The 12,873-nt window shown below is 41.3% G+C and overlaps 1 long non-coding RNA gene across 3 annotated transcripts in view; it reads left to right on the top strand.

Moving 5' to 3' along the window:
- Positions 1-12,873, top strand: part of LOC148184235 (uncharacterized) — a 65,485-nt gene that overhangs the window by 2,166 nt on the left and 50,446 nt on the right. For all 3 annotated transcript variants that reach the window (XR_015772747.1, XR_015772749.1, XR_015772748.1), the window contains exons 2-3: positions 2,595-2,645; positions 4,762-4,863. This is a non-coding gene — a long non-coding RNA (uncharacterized LOC148184235). The remainder of the gene's footprint in view (positions 1-2,594; positions 2,646-4,761; positions 4,864-12,873) is intronic.

Below are 12,873 nucleotides of genomic sequence, written 5' to 3' on the forward strand. Positions count from 1 at the left end.
AAGCAACTAGTGTTTTGTATTATTGAACATCTGTTCTTTCCTTTTCAAATAAGGGTTTTGTTTGCTTTTATTTTTTAGGAGTATTTTCTTCTTTTTCCCCTCTTGGACGGGAGATGTGCCTTGCTTTAATCCTCTATTTTCTTTGCATTGTTTATTCATTAGCGCATTCTGAAATGGAATGGAGTGAACTAGCTTGTATCTTGATTCAAGATATCTCCGTAACCCCAGCTGTGCTTATGATGCACCAGGTACACCGAAATTGGATGGCAATAACATCATTGCTGATGGATGTGCTGGCCCAGACTTGTGACGTGGGGGAGAGCAGATGCAGCTTCTCAGTATGGAGCTCTTCCATTTATGTGCAGCCCAGGGCTGATACGATCACATAATGGTGTGCTTCCTGTGTTTGTCTCCTTGTATCCACCATCTTCCTCTGCAGGACCTCAGTGATTTCATTAGTGCCATTGTCTCTTGCTGAGTACATCCATATTGAAGCCCTCCTAGGAATGCTGAATAATGCATGGAATGATTTGCTAAGGGAACCTGGATCTTACTTCATATCAAGAGTGTGTTAAACATATGCACAAGCATGAAATGTTTGGAGCAGTGAACTGTTACACTTGCATTTGTCCCCTTACCATATTACTCCAGCTGTAATGACTGAGCTGCAGCTGGTCAACACATGTTTAGGGGAGAAAGTCTGCCATTTCATGATTGACCTCTCATTCTATGCTGTAGTTTTACCAGCAATTTTGGAAGGTTGGCTCTTTAATCGATAAGGCATGGTAGAGCTTGATCAGTTTGCAGAGTAATGTACTTTTTCCCTTTTGTTGTGGTGTAAGTTGTTGCGGTTGAGGAGGGTTGGATATTTTTATGTATGATATCATTAACTGAGATTTAGTAACTGACTGTTGGGATTTTTGATTTTGTGTTCTGTGCATGGAGAAGCGTACTAAAATCCATTACAGATCTGTCATGTGTAGATTTGAGTATTTGGGAGCCTTAATCCATCTTCCTTCTGTAGAAGTTTGGGAAGACACTTTTGGAGGTAGTTACTGGCTACAGTTACTCCAGATACAGGCATCCTTGAGCATGGGAATCCTAAAATAATCCAGATTGGAAGCTATGTCTGGAGGTCTAATGCCACCCCTGCCCAGAATTTATCATCTTAGTTTTGGGTGCTTAGGGCCTGGCTACTTTAGTCTGGAATATTTGAGTATCAGGGTTCCACAGCCTATTGGGCAGCCTTTTCCAGCGTTTGACAACAATGTTGTATTTTTTTCAAGCATCTAGGCAGCTCTTCTGGTCTTGGCCTTTGTGTCCACTGTCTTTCATAGTATCACTGAGCACTTCCCAAAAAGCCTTGCCGTTTCTTTACCAAATCCCACTGGACAGCTGAAGACAATAAATATTATCTCAGGTCTCCCTTGAGGTGTAAGACACTAGAGAATCTATTCATCTGCATTCCTTCCATCTGGCCAGTGTGGATTTTGGGCAAGAGCATGGAAATAGCCCTCCACAGCTACTGAAATCATGGCTTGTGTTGTAACTCTGGTGCTGTGGGGTTCATGTGGATCAGAAAGAGTCATTCCCAGAAAGTGTTCCTGACTCGGATTAGATGTTGAAATCTGCTAGGGCTGGAGGGAAGGCAGATGGGGTTCCTCCCTTTGATTTTGTATCTGTGAAACAGGTGAGAACACACTTGGGAAGGAACTCCTTGCAGAGGAGGCAGCTTGAAGGGGTGGAGTAAAGCGAAAAAACAATGTAGGTTTAGTGAAAACGAAGGCATTGGTAGTAGCGAAACCAAGAGTTAATTAGAGGTGGTGCAGATGCAAAGAGCAAGTTGGGTTTAATGTGTTGTGGACAAGGATCGCAGAAATTTCTGTAGATGTCTTAATTAGCTCAGACTTTCTCTTTTTAATGCCACAGTAATGTGTCTGTGGACAAGTTAAGAGTGTAAAAATTGATACAAATACTGCTAGAGAGGCATCACAAATACCACAGAGTTTGGTTTTTCTGGAGTGGAGTGGGAAAGATTATTGGTTGAAGGGGGAGGAGTTGTTCTGCTTTTTCAGCCACTGCTTTGAATAATGAAATATTTATTCCCTTGGAGAAGAACAGCTGAAACAATAGAGCTGTGTTTATAGAAAAATGGTCATTTGTCCAGACTCTGATTTCTGGTTCATCAATACCTCTTTGTGAGCGGTACTTCCCTCAAATATGCCTTTGTTTCCAGTGGAATGCAACCAGGGGCGTATAGTGCAAGGAGTCTCAGTTGGGCTGGCTTAAACAAACAATAAAACAGTGCAGAGACTGGAATTAAAATGTATATATTTGTTCTGTGCCATGTTCTATTCATTACCTGATTGGAGCATGAGGCAAAACAACATATCTTGAAGCTTCCAGCTGGCTGAGCTGTGTATCTGTACAGCAATGTTACATGTGTTTTTAAACATGATTAAAAAGGCAGCTGCCAAGCTTTTCTTATGATTTGCTTAACAAGCTTCTGAATGGTAGAAATAACCAGAAAAGTTCTCAATTCTTGCTTATTTGTAAAGGACAAGCACCAACTTTTTTCACTTTTTCTTCCCCAGACCACTGAGCCCAGTGATCCAGTGTTATGCTTGGAGGGACTATGACAGGTGGTAAGTGAGATGGCTTCAGGTCACTTTGAGTGTAATTCATCTCTTTTCTGAAAATGACATCTGCTTGCCCAGAGGGTGCTGGAGTCTATTTTCTTCTCTCCATGCCCTGGTATCCTTTGCTGGAAGCAATCGAGAACTTGGCATGGTTATGAACACGTCATTGTTCGTCATGTCCCTGTTGTGATGACAGGGTGTGTTAAGGCTCCCTTGCTCTGCCAGGGAACCACAACGTGGCCTGGAATCCAAGTTTAATAACATAAGGGTATGTTTTTAGTTTGATTTGTTGTGCTTTTTTTTCACTCTCTTCTGGTGTGTTGACCTTGCCCAGTGCTTTGACTTGAATTGTTTGGTTCTCTTGAAAGCTCCTTCTAGTGATGCGAGCTCATCAAGAAACTAAGGAGTAGGTTCTGTTGCTTCTTTCTGAGGTTAAGCTGTCTCTTGTTTTGTCTTGACTAAAATTAAGGCACAAGAGCATTTCTCCAGATTCCCTTCCAGCCTGGTTCACATTTGGAAAAATTTTGCTTCTCACCTCTGTGGTGCCATTTTAAAAAAAAATTTTTGACTCAGAGGTTAAGTCAAATGGGTTGATCTCCAAGAGGTGATCGGTGCTGAGTGTAAAAGATGGTTGCTGTGTTAGAGGAACAGGTGGTACTGCACTGTGGGCTGCTCTAGAGGCAGAGATGAGTCTGCAGGAGAGGGGTAGGTGGAGGACAGCTGCTGATCAGGGTTTTTTTCCCCAAGTGGATTGTGCATCTTTTGGATACAGCCAAATGGTAAGAGGTAAGGGTATTGCCCTCTCTGCAGCAAGAAGGGTGCCATTCAAGCACACTGAGTGCACACTTAAGCAGGACGTGAAACAAGGACAAGGATGGCAGCTGCAGAGAGACAGAGACAGTTTCTGCCGCCTATTGCAGAAGCAAGCGAGCACCATGGGATACAGGGTTGGAAGTGACCAGGAGCCAGAAAGGAAGGAACTGTAGGAGTGATTAATCATGGAGAATGTGAAGTCAGTGAATTAAAAGCAGCTGAATACAACAGTGCTCATGTGTGAGGAGTCCATTGAGAAGTCACCAAAGAATTTGTGCAATGACTTGGACATGTTGGTGACAGGGCTGGCAGTAGCTGCCGTATTGAGTTCGTATTGTATTGTGATAGCCTGGGTTTAACAGGATAGATATCATTGTGCTACTAATTTATTGGCTCTGGTTGCTGAACAAAACACAAATACATGCAGCACTCTAACACGAGTAATGTTTCATTCTGACTTGTTATTAGTGTTCTAGTAGCAAAACAGAAGAAATATTCAGCTTTTGGTATAGTAATTTTGGTTATTTCTTTACTTTTGACAACCACAGTGATGGGCAGATGGTGTCACACCTTGCTGTCTTGCCTGGATCAAACACTCTGTGACTGATAATGGGAAAATCTCTCTTGGAAAATTTCTCTTTCCCTTCCAGATTAACACTACCTGCCCTTTTTATTGTCACCATATTATAGAGGCGTCTTTGAATTTCCTTAAAAATATCAAGGAGAAAGTGTCTTCTGATGCCCAGTAAATATGCCAATATGTGAGGGCAGCATCTTGACTGTTCCATCATAAAAGACTTGTCCTGTAGTGTGGTATATCCTGCTTGATTGAGCATTTGGAGGACAAAATCTGAGTTGGATCATCCTTAAATAGGAAGGGATGTGGAATCCTGTATTTTTTGGCCCATCATGCATAATAACCAAGATGAAAATGATGCCTTTAATGTTTTTGATTGCAGAAACATTTTCAGCCTAACCTCATTCAGATTTCAAGTGACTGATATGAGGTTGGTGGTGAAGTCAACAGTCAGAAATGAAAAAAAAAGCTGCTCATCAGTGTCACACTTGCCTGTGAAACTCTTGGTTACAACAGAGCCGAGGTGGTTTTTAAACAGGTGGCTTAGCCCCAAAGATACACTTAATAAGCAAGAGGGACCAACTGTTTGACCACAGAGGGAATGCCTCTAGGCTGATAAGGAAGGTGAAACAGACGTGTTTTTTTTGTGTGTGCAATGCCTAGCATTACCACTGGTTAATGCACGGCATTAGCAACATAAATTGTGTTCTGTTTTATTCCGTATTGTGACAGTGGATGTCCAGAAAGAAACGCAGAAGGAGTAAATCTACAGGCAGAAACAGGGAGGACAGTGGGCAAATTGTGGTAATGTTTCCCATCTAGAACATCGCTGAGGTAAGTGAAATTTAAGTATGTGAACCATGCCAGAATAAAAGTTACCAGCTCCTTTTCCAAAATTGCAACATCCTAGTAGATAAAGCGTTTTGTAAATAGTGACATAACTGGAAAGAAATGAATGCTAAAGGTTGGGAGATATGATGGGATTCAATTTGCATTAAGGAAAGGGTCATGTGGTGATGCAATATGAAATTATGTGTGAGAAGAGGAATTGATTTAGATACCAACTGTATGAGATGGGAAGCTACAGTTCATGCTTGGAACTTCCTGTTGTAGACATGTTATGTTTACCTGGTCAAGGTTAGGAACATTTGGGGCCTGGAGCAGTGCAGGTTACGCCTGATAACCAAGGATCTCTACTGGTGTTGTACTGGTATGTTGCTCTTGGTGTACCATGCGCACACAAAAACTCCAAAACAAAAAAATGCCCAAGTATTAAAAACAGAAACAAAAAACCAAACAATACACAAGCCATCAAACCCAAACACCACCTGAAAAAGTCAACCAAACCAAAAAAACCCCACAAAAAAAAAATCCCCCAACCAAAACAAAAGTAACCACCAAAAAAAAAACAACAAAACAACCCACCAAAAATACCAGGAAAAAAAATCCCTTGGTTTGTAAGGTGGAATTATTTGTTCTAGCTGACACTTGATATACTTGCTAATTCTGACCAGGTTAAAGACTAAATAAAAGCAAATAATTTATTTAAGGTCTGTAATTCCAACAAGGTGAAGTATTCACTGCTGTGGTCTTCGGTTGTGTCTCTTTGCAAGACAATCAATTAATTTTTTCCAGTTTCTTAATTAGTCTGAGTGGAACTTCATCTGTGTGGTGGAATTTTCTACTGGCACCTGTGCCATGGTGCTGTAGCTGATGAATAAGTGTGTTTCCCAATCAGAGTTGTATTAGTGTTTTGGGTTTGTTTTTTTTTCTTGCCCTTTCTTGGGCTGTTCTGTGTAATGGCTGTCAAATTATTTTCTTTGCTTTCCATAATGCTGCTAATCTTTTGGAGGAGGAGATGTGACCCATTGCCCTGAGTCCAATTCCACTGCAGTACAGCTGGGCTAACAGAAATGTTAGAAGAGCTTTTAAAAGAGCAGGTTTACTGGCAAAGGTCTTCCTAAATGTGGCTTTAGTGGTGGCAGTGTTCAGCCTGACATAAAGAGGACATGTACTGATATTTGAAAGGGTAGTCATTCAAAAATGGGTGAACCCTCAGAAATGCCTGGCAGCTATTTGCCATGGAATGCACTGAAATCCCCTGTGTGCCAAGCAAGAGATCAGCCTTTGTGCCATGAGAAGTAAATTGCTAAGTATCATTTTCTGGGTTGGAAGATCCTGAAGCAGTTTCAGGTTCTGTACCCCAAGGCCGCATCAGATAGATGATATCTGGCATGTGTGTCATTGTATGCAAAGGGTTTCAAAATCCAGCTTGCAGAACATCTACATAGGAGTCTGTAGTTCTTTTGTAATGCTGATGGGACATGAATGCTCCTTTTTACGTACAGGGCAGTACTAAGGTGTGATCCCATTATTAAATTTCACATTGGGCAAGTAATTTTTGCATCCTGAGTCATCTTATTGTGGTGTTTTTCAGTCAGAATTCACAAAGGTGACCTCCTGAGTCTTCTGTGACTTTGTGCCCAAGGGTTTGCCCAAAAAGACTACCTGTCCCTATGATCCTAACCTGTCCTAGATCACCACAGCAATAGAATTAGTGTCTCAGTTTATTGTGGAAATCCTGGATTGGCACAGCTTTTGGGACACATATCTCCATATCTTGCTCCCAAGAGCCTATTAGCAGTCTGAGGCACTGCCTTACAAGTGCGTGGTAATTAAGGAGAACACAAAAGCTAACCTGGAAATTTTCTTAAGTTCAACGGAAGGATTTGGGGCAGGATAAGCTGGTTTGGTTTTTGGGTAATGCACTTTGCTCCTTACAGTTTTTTCAGGAGCAGAACTCTAAAACAGTTTTATTAGTGTGAGAATTTTCAGCATGCAATTCTCCGGGTAAGTTGTAGATCCAAGGTCATTTGCTTTAGTATGTGATGCTTGCATGTGTTCTTAGATGTACATGAACTTTGCAAGTTGTGTTTTTTCCACTTTTTCTCAATATCTCTTCAGTCAGAGTTATTAATGTGCTGGTATAAATGAGAGAAGTGATCTTACGTTCTTGTTCTTCTTAAGGGGAATGCTGTGAAATGTGTGAAGCATTATCCACGGGGGTTTCTCTATTCCTATGCAATTCCTCTTTTTATTAGACTCTGTGATAATAAAGATATCCCTTTATTATAAGCTAGGATGTCTGTGCCACTTTTTACTTGGTCTGTTAATTCTTTATTCTTCCAGCTCAACCCGTCTTGCTATTGGTTCATTTTTAACTTCTTCAGGATTTCTGTCAGTTACAAATTATAAATGTATGATATCTGTAAGAATCAGTTTTTGTGTATATTTTAAAAGATAATCTGAACCCAAGTGTTCGATCTTTCTCCCCCCTTCATTCTGAAAGATAGTGGTGAGGGAAATTAGGATGAGAATGCAAGCACAGGAACTGACAACTGGTAGTGACTTTTTGGTGAGCTCTGTCAGTGAAGAAGGACTTCAGTGAGGGGTAAATGTGGGTTTAACTCTGGTTTGGCACCGAGGCAGACTTCTTGCTGCTATAATCCATTGTTTTAATCATCTCTCAGACTCTGCAGGGGAAGGAAAGAGTTGGTATGTGGTACCATCTAAGGGATACTACAGTAACAAGCTCCTGTGAGCCATGTTGAGCGTTCAGATTGCCTGTACAATCAGTGTTCAAGGACATCAGGCACGGGGTACCACAGACATTTCTTTGGCTTTTCAGTAACTGTCACAGTGAGGGAATCTCACTGTGAATCACAAGGAAGTTCTGGGCAAATATTTCAGTTGCCTTTATTGATGGTATGGGAACAAAAGCATGCTAAATACAGTTCTCATCATCTTCATGCTTGATGTGCATCCTCTTAGGCAAAACTACTGGGTTGTGTCGTGGCTTGGCACTTGCCTTGGCAATGAATGCCAGCCTGACCACGGTGGCTGGGCTGGATTCTGCCCCAGACAGGTGTGGGGATGTCAGTGCACAGATAGGCATCTCTGCTAGATTCATATCCCGGCTCAGGCACCATCAGGTGAAGGGTTATTAGTGTTCGTCTGTGTCTGGACCTCTGGGTTCACGGGTATGCTTGGGAAGCCGTTTGTCTGTGTGCCAGAGCATTGTGAGGACTTGGAGCACAAGCTTGACATGGACTACTTACTCTTTGCATGATGACTTGGAGGGAAAAAAGGCCTAATGCATACCTGCCTCCCTCCCCAAGCGTTACTGCAGCACAATCGTAGCTTAGGAAAGCATTCGTGTATTTCTGATGGAAGCTACCATTGTCACGCACAATTCAAGTTGCTAACTCCATTTAGGCTTCTGTATGGTGCCTTTGGTATACAAATGGTAAAATCAACTAACTTGTAGCTAAAGTCGAAAAGGCTCCAGGTCAGAACTCAGGAAATGAAGTTCTAGTTTCTTCCTTTGCCAGATTTTTGTGACTCACTCAGATGACTTGATCTTTTACTGTTTCAATTTACTGCTTTGGAAATTAACATAAACTCACTTATTTCTTCCCTAAAGTTTTTCCAGCCATTGCTGAGGCATAAAAGATAATGACTAATTTCAGATGGTTTCCTTAGGATTGGGAAGGAGTGCTATTAACTTTGTGGTGTCATTCAGAAAAGTTACTGAGGAGACAAATGCCAAAAGTAGAGCTTGTATCATCATCTGAGTATTGCACAGTGGTTCCTCTCGGTGTCTGACAGGAAGAGATCCTCAGACAGTCAAAAGCTATGTAAACTTTATTGAATAGACCTTTTGGAGATCTGCTTTCAACATTAGGAGGTTATTCTAGATATGTAAGAATTTCCTATTTTCAGTGCTAAACAGCATTCCTTTGTTTAAAATGCAAGGTGGCCAAAACTAAGAATCCAAGGTGTTTTTGAAGTTATTTTATTGGCAAGTAACTTGATGCTAAAATGATGTTGATCTTTATCTGTTGAACTATAATGGTAAGGACAAATAATTTTATTTAATTATTCTGGGTCAGTAATGTGGTCAAGGATCTTAAAGCTAAGTCAGACAATGATAATCTTTGGTACTAGGAAACCTTTTGTGCCCTGGCATGCTTGAAGAAAAGCTGACTTAGCTTTACACACTTCCTGTAATAGCAGCTTTTTCCAAGGCGTTAAGCACTGGTGGGACCACACCTCGGAAGCTGTGGGCTCCTCAGGCCAGGAGAGAGACGGACACAGTGGAGCGTGCGCTGCCAAGGGCTGTTCCAGGAAAAGCGCGTCCTGTCTGCAGGGAACGGCTGGGAGCCGTGTGCTTCTTCAGCTCGCAAGAGCAGGCTCAGGGCCTCAGGCAGCTCAGCTGCCTTGCTGCTTGATGCCAGAACAGGAGCTGCTGGGCACAAAATGAAACAGGGGGCTTTGCTTCTGAGCATCAGGGGAAGTTTCTTTGCCATCAGAAGTTGGCCGGGGAGGTGTGGCATCTACTAAGTCACAGCCAGATCTGAGAGCATGCCTGGGACAGCACCAAGTACCCTCTGAAGGCATCAGAGCATAACTTGAGGAGTTCCCTTCCAACCCCAGGCTGTGATGATGTTAATGATTGATGAACAGGGACATCAGAGGGCCAAATCAGTTATGCTTTGAAGGTTTAAGCTCTGACTCTCTGCCATAGCTCTACTAAATGGACCCATTAGTGTGGAGAAGTGACCTAGCCACTACCCATAGCTAAAATGGTACTAGGGCTAGGAATGCCTGGTTGAGTTACCTCACTTCTGTCTATCTCTCAGCCGGTTACTTTGTTTATTTACAGCAAAACACCTTTAATGGTGCTTATCAAACAATAAATGAAGTTATTTTGGGTGAAGAGGACTGATGTCAGGGGAATCCAAGTAACTTCTGTCCTGAGCTCTGAAACCTTTTTCATCAACTTGTGAGAATTCTAACTTGTTTTTCTTGATGATGAAAATTGTATGCAGGCTTTAGGCCTATGGAGAATAATTGCAAGAATTTAATAATCCAATATGGAATCAAAATGTAAAATCCCACGATGTTATACGATTTTGTAGTCTTCGTCTCAATGGGATTTTTTAGGTTTGTTTGAAAGGTTTTTGCTGTCTGATTTCACTGTGTTGTTAAACACTGCACTCCTTACGAGATACCAGGAAGTAGCACTGCTCAAGGTCTTCCAAACAACAGATGTATTTTGATGTCACTCATTAACCAGTCGTATGAGCCATTAAAAGCCCACTTGGCAATTTGACAGCTCTGCTCCTCATAATCAGGACTCTGAGAACCCTTGAATTTACCTTAGCTATGGCTCCACAGAGTCATATCTTGTGGTGTTTGTGCCTGGTAAGGGGCAGGTTGCTGAATAAAGATTACAACCTTGAGTATGTTTGTGAACATAGGAAATCATACGTATTAATAAGGCAAAATAATAGGAAAAAATATATATTTTTGTTCTAATTGCAGAACATGCTATTTAGTCAGGCTGTTTGGAGATAATGGAGACTATTGTTTAGTTTTTCTTAGGGCAGTTATTTTCTGAGGATTATTGTGGGAGTGCTGCCTTAGGTGCCTGGCTTCATGATTTAATTCTCCTGCTGCTTCTTATGTAGTAGATTCATTCCTCTGTTACATATTACAAAATTGGCAAGTCCAAGAAGTGAATTTGCACATTTTTTACAGGAAGTGCTTCCTACTTGTACAGATGGCAAACTGATGGTGATTTCCTCTCATCTGGAAAGGAGACACTACATAGCACTATGTTATCCAGATATCATGAGAAAAAGGGGGTTTCCTTTCTGTTTTTTGACCTTAAGAAATGATTAATGAAAAGCCATTCAGCTGATGTAATAAAATTTTTCCATGGGACAGCTGTGAAGTAGAAACCCTGAAGATTTCTGGATGAATGTAAATGCGGATATTTAGCAGCTTTCTCAAAATTTGCTCGGTTGGAAAGGCACACTTAGTGGGAGGATGAGCAATGAAAACAGAGAGATTAAGTACTTGAGTTAGTTCATTTCTCCTTGTTTCTGAGCTTGCTGGGAGGATCCCAGAGCAATCTGAAGTAAATGATGGGGGTGAGAATCAAGCAACTTAAACCACTGGCTGCTTCGGTAGTGATGGCTTGTTAGATACACAACAGAGGAATTGTGCTTATGAAGAGAGTTTATGACAGGAAAACTGTGATTGTAAGATTCTGAATACTTTATCTCTTTTCCTTATTACAATGAATTCCCCTTCTTTGAGGACATTTAGTAGCTGCCTATCTGCTTTGTTTGCTGGTGTTCAGGGCATAGAAGACCACAAGCACATTTGGTCTAGGCACAGATGAAGCGCTAGCTTTAGCAACAGATCATCAGAGGGAAAGGTGTTAAATCATCTGGAAGGTTTTGGGTTCTTCTGTCCTATGCTGTGTGATTTTCATAGCTCTGTGTCTCTGGCCTTGCATTAACTACTGTTGTTAATTTTGTGGTAGGGAGAAGCACCTAAGAATGTTGATATTGAGGTTTTCTCTCCCTCTATAGATAAAGATTTCAGTTCTGTCATCCAAATACTCTGGGTTCACTAAAGAAAAATCAGTAAAATCACTTGTGTAACAGGATGAATGTTAGATTTCAAAATATTTGTCAAGTGAGTTTAAAACAAAATAAGCAACGTGTATTTCTCCACAGCAAGTTGATTTCTTATTTGAGGTCTTTATGATGACTTCTTTTAAAGTATTACAGATGTGCAGGCAAAAGTTTAGTAACCCATATACCTCTTAAAAGAGTAACAAGTTTGGGGGATACTAAGCTGGAAGTAAAAATACCAGCCTGGGAATGTATCTGGCTGTGGCGAGGAGTTGTCCAAATTGTTGAAAAAGTCTTATCTAAAAATTACTGAAACATGGCTTAAAATAAAGAGATGCTAAACTTTGTCGGCTGCTCAGAAATCTGACTGTCTAAGGACAGAGAGAAGCCATATCTGCTCAGCAAGGCTTCTAAAGCTCTCTGTTTAAATCTTAGTGTTTTTAGGACACTGTTGGTTTTAAAATGAACTTCTGACTAGCTCAGTCAGCCTTCCCAGCCCAGGCTTTAGAGATTTTGGAGGGAACCAAATCCAACTGTGGTTTCAAAGGCATAACCTGGACTTAACTATTCATAAACTGTACTTTCATGAGTGCTGCCCACAACACAGCAGACTAAGTCCCCAGGGGATGTTCTCTTACCTCTTGCATTTCATTCTGAAGCTGTACTTCAGCTTTTTGAATCACAGATTTCCCTTTTCAGGTCTAGTTCTGGGAGTTAACTGAAATAGTGCTGTCTTGATATCTGCTTTAAAGATGGGCATGTAGATGTGGGAAAGAAAGATGCAGAATTAAGTAAGAAATGAAGCAGTGATGGCAACCAGCTTTTACCTTACCTTCTCCATGGAGAGCTATCAGATTTGGGTTTATCTCCTGTGAATAGTATCTGTTTTTAAAGCGGTGGTGACTCCTCATAGGACCACAAGCTGCTTGTAGAACTGCTAAGTGTCAGAATATTGTGGCATGAAGCTTGGCTTTCCCTGTCACACTCTGAGTGTTCCCTTGCCGTTGTTGTTTGTAAGAGACAAGCCAAGGTGTGGCTGATTCCAGAGGTACAACAGTGCAGAAGGTGAAGCTGAGGGGCAAAAAAAAAAACAACCCAGCTTCATTTCTTATGCGTGAGCAAATCAAAGACAGCCCCTTCCTAAAAGGGAGTCTTCTTGCAGTTTTCTTCTATAAGGGAAGCCATATATTTAGCTTAATTGCCGCCAAATTTTATCATGGGGGAAAATAATGGAAGTTATAACCACAGGGTGCAAAGTGATGGGTTTTAGTGATGGAGTGCTTCAGGCAGGTGAGCTGTACAGCTATAGCAAGGCACTTTGTTTGATGAACTGCCATAGATTTAATTGTAAACT

Source organism: Pseudopodoces humilis, chromosome 6, assembly GCF_049639895.1.
Source record: "Pseudopodoces humilis isolate 2021_Gansu_Grassland_sample_001 chromosome 6, ASM4963989v1, whole genome shotgun sequence".
Classification (NCBI taxonomy): domain Eukaryota; kingdom Metazoa; phylum Chordata; class Aves; order Passeriformes; family Paridae; genus Pseudopodoces; species Pseudopodoces humilis.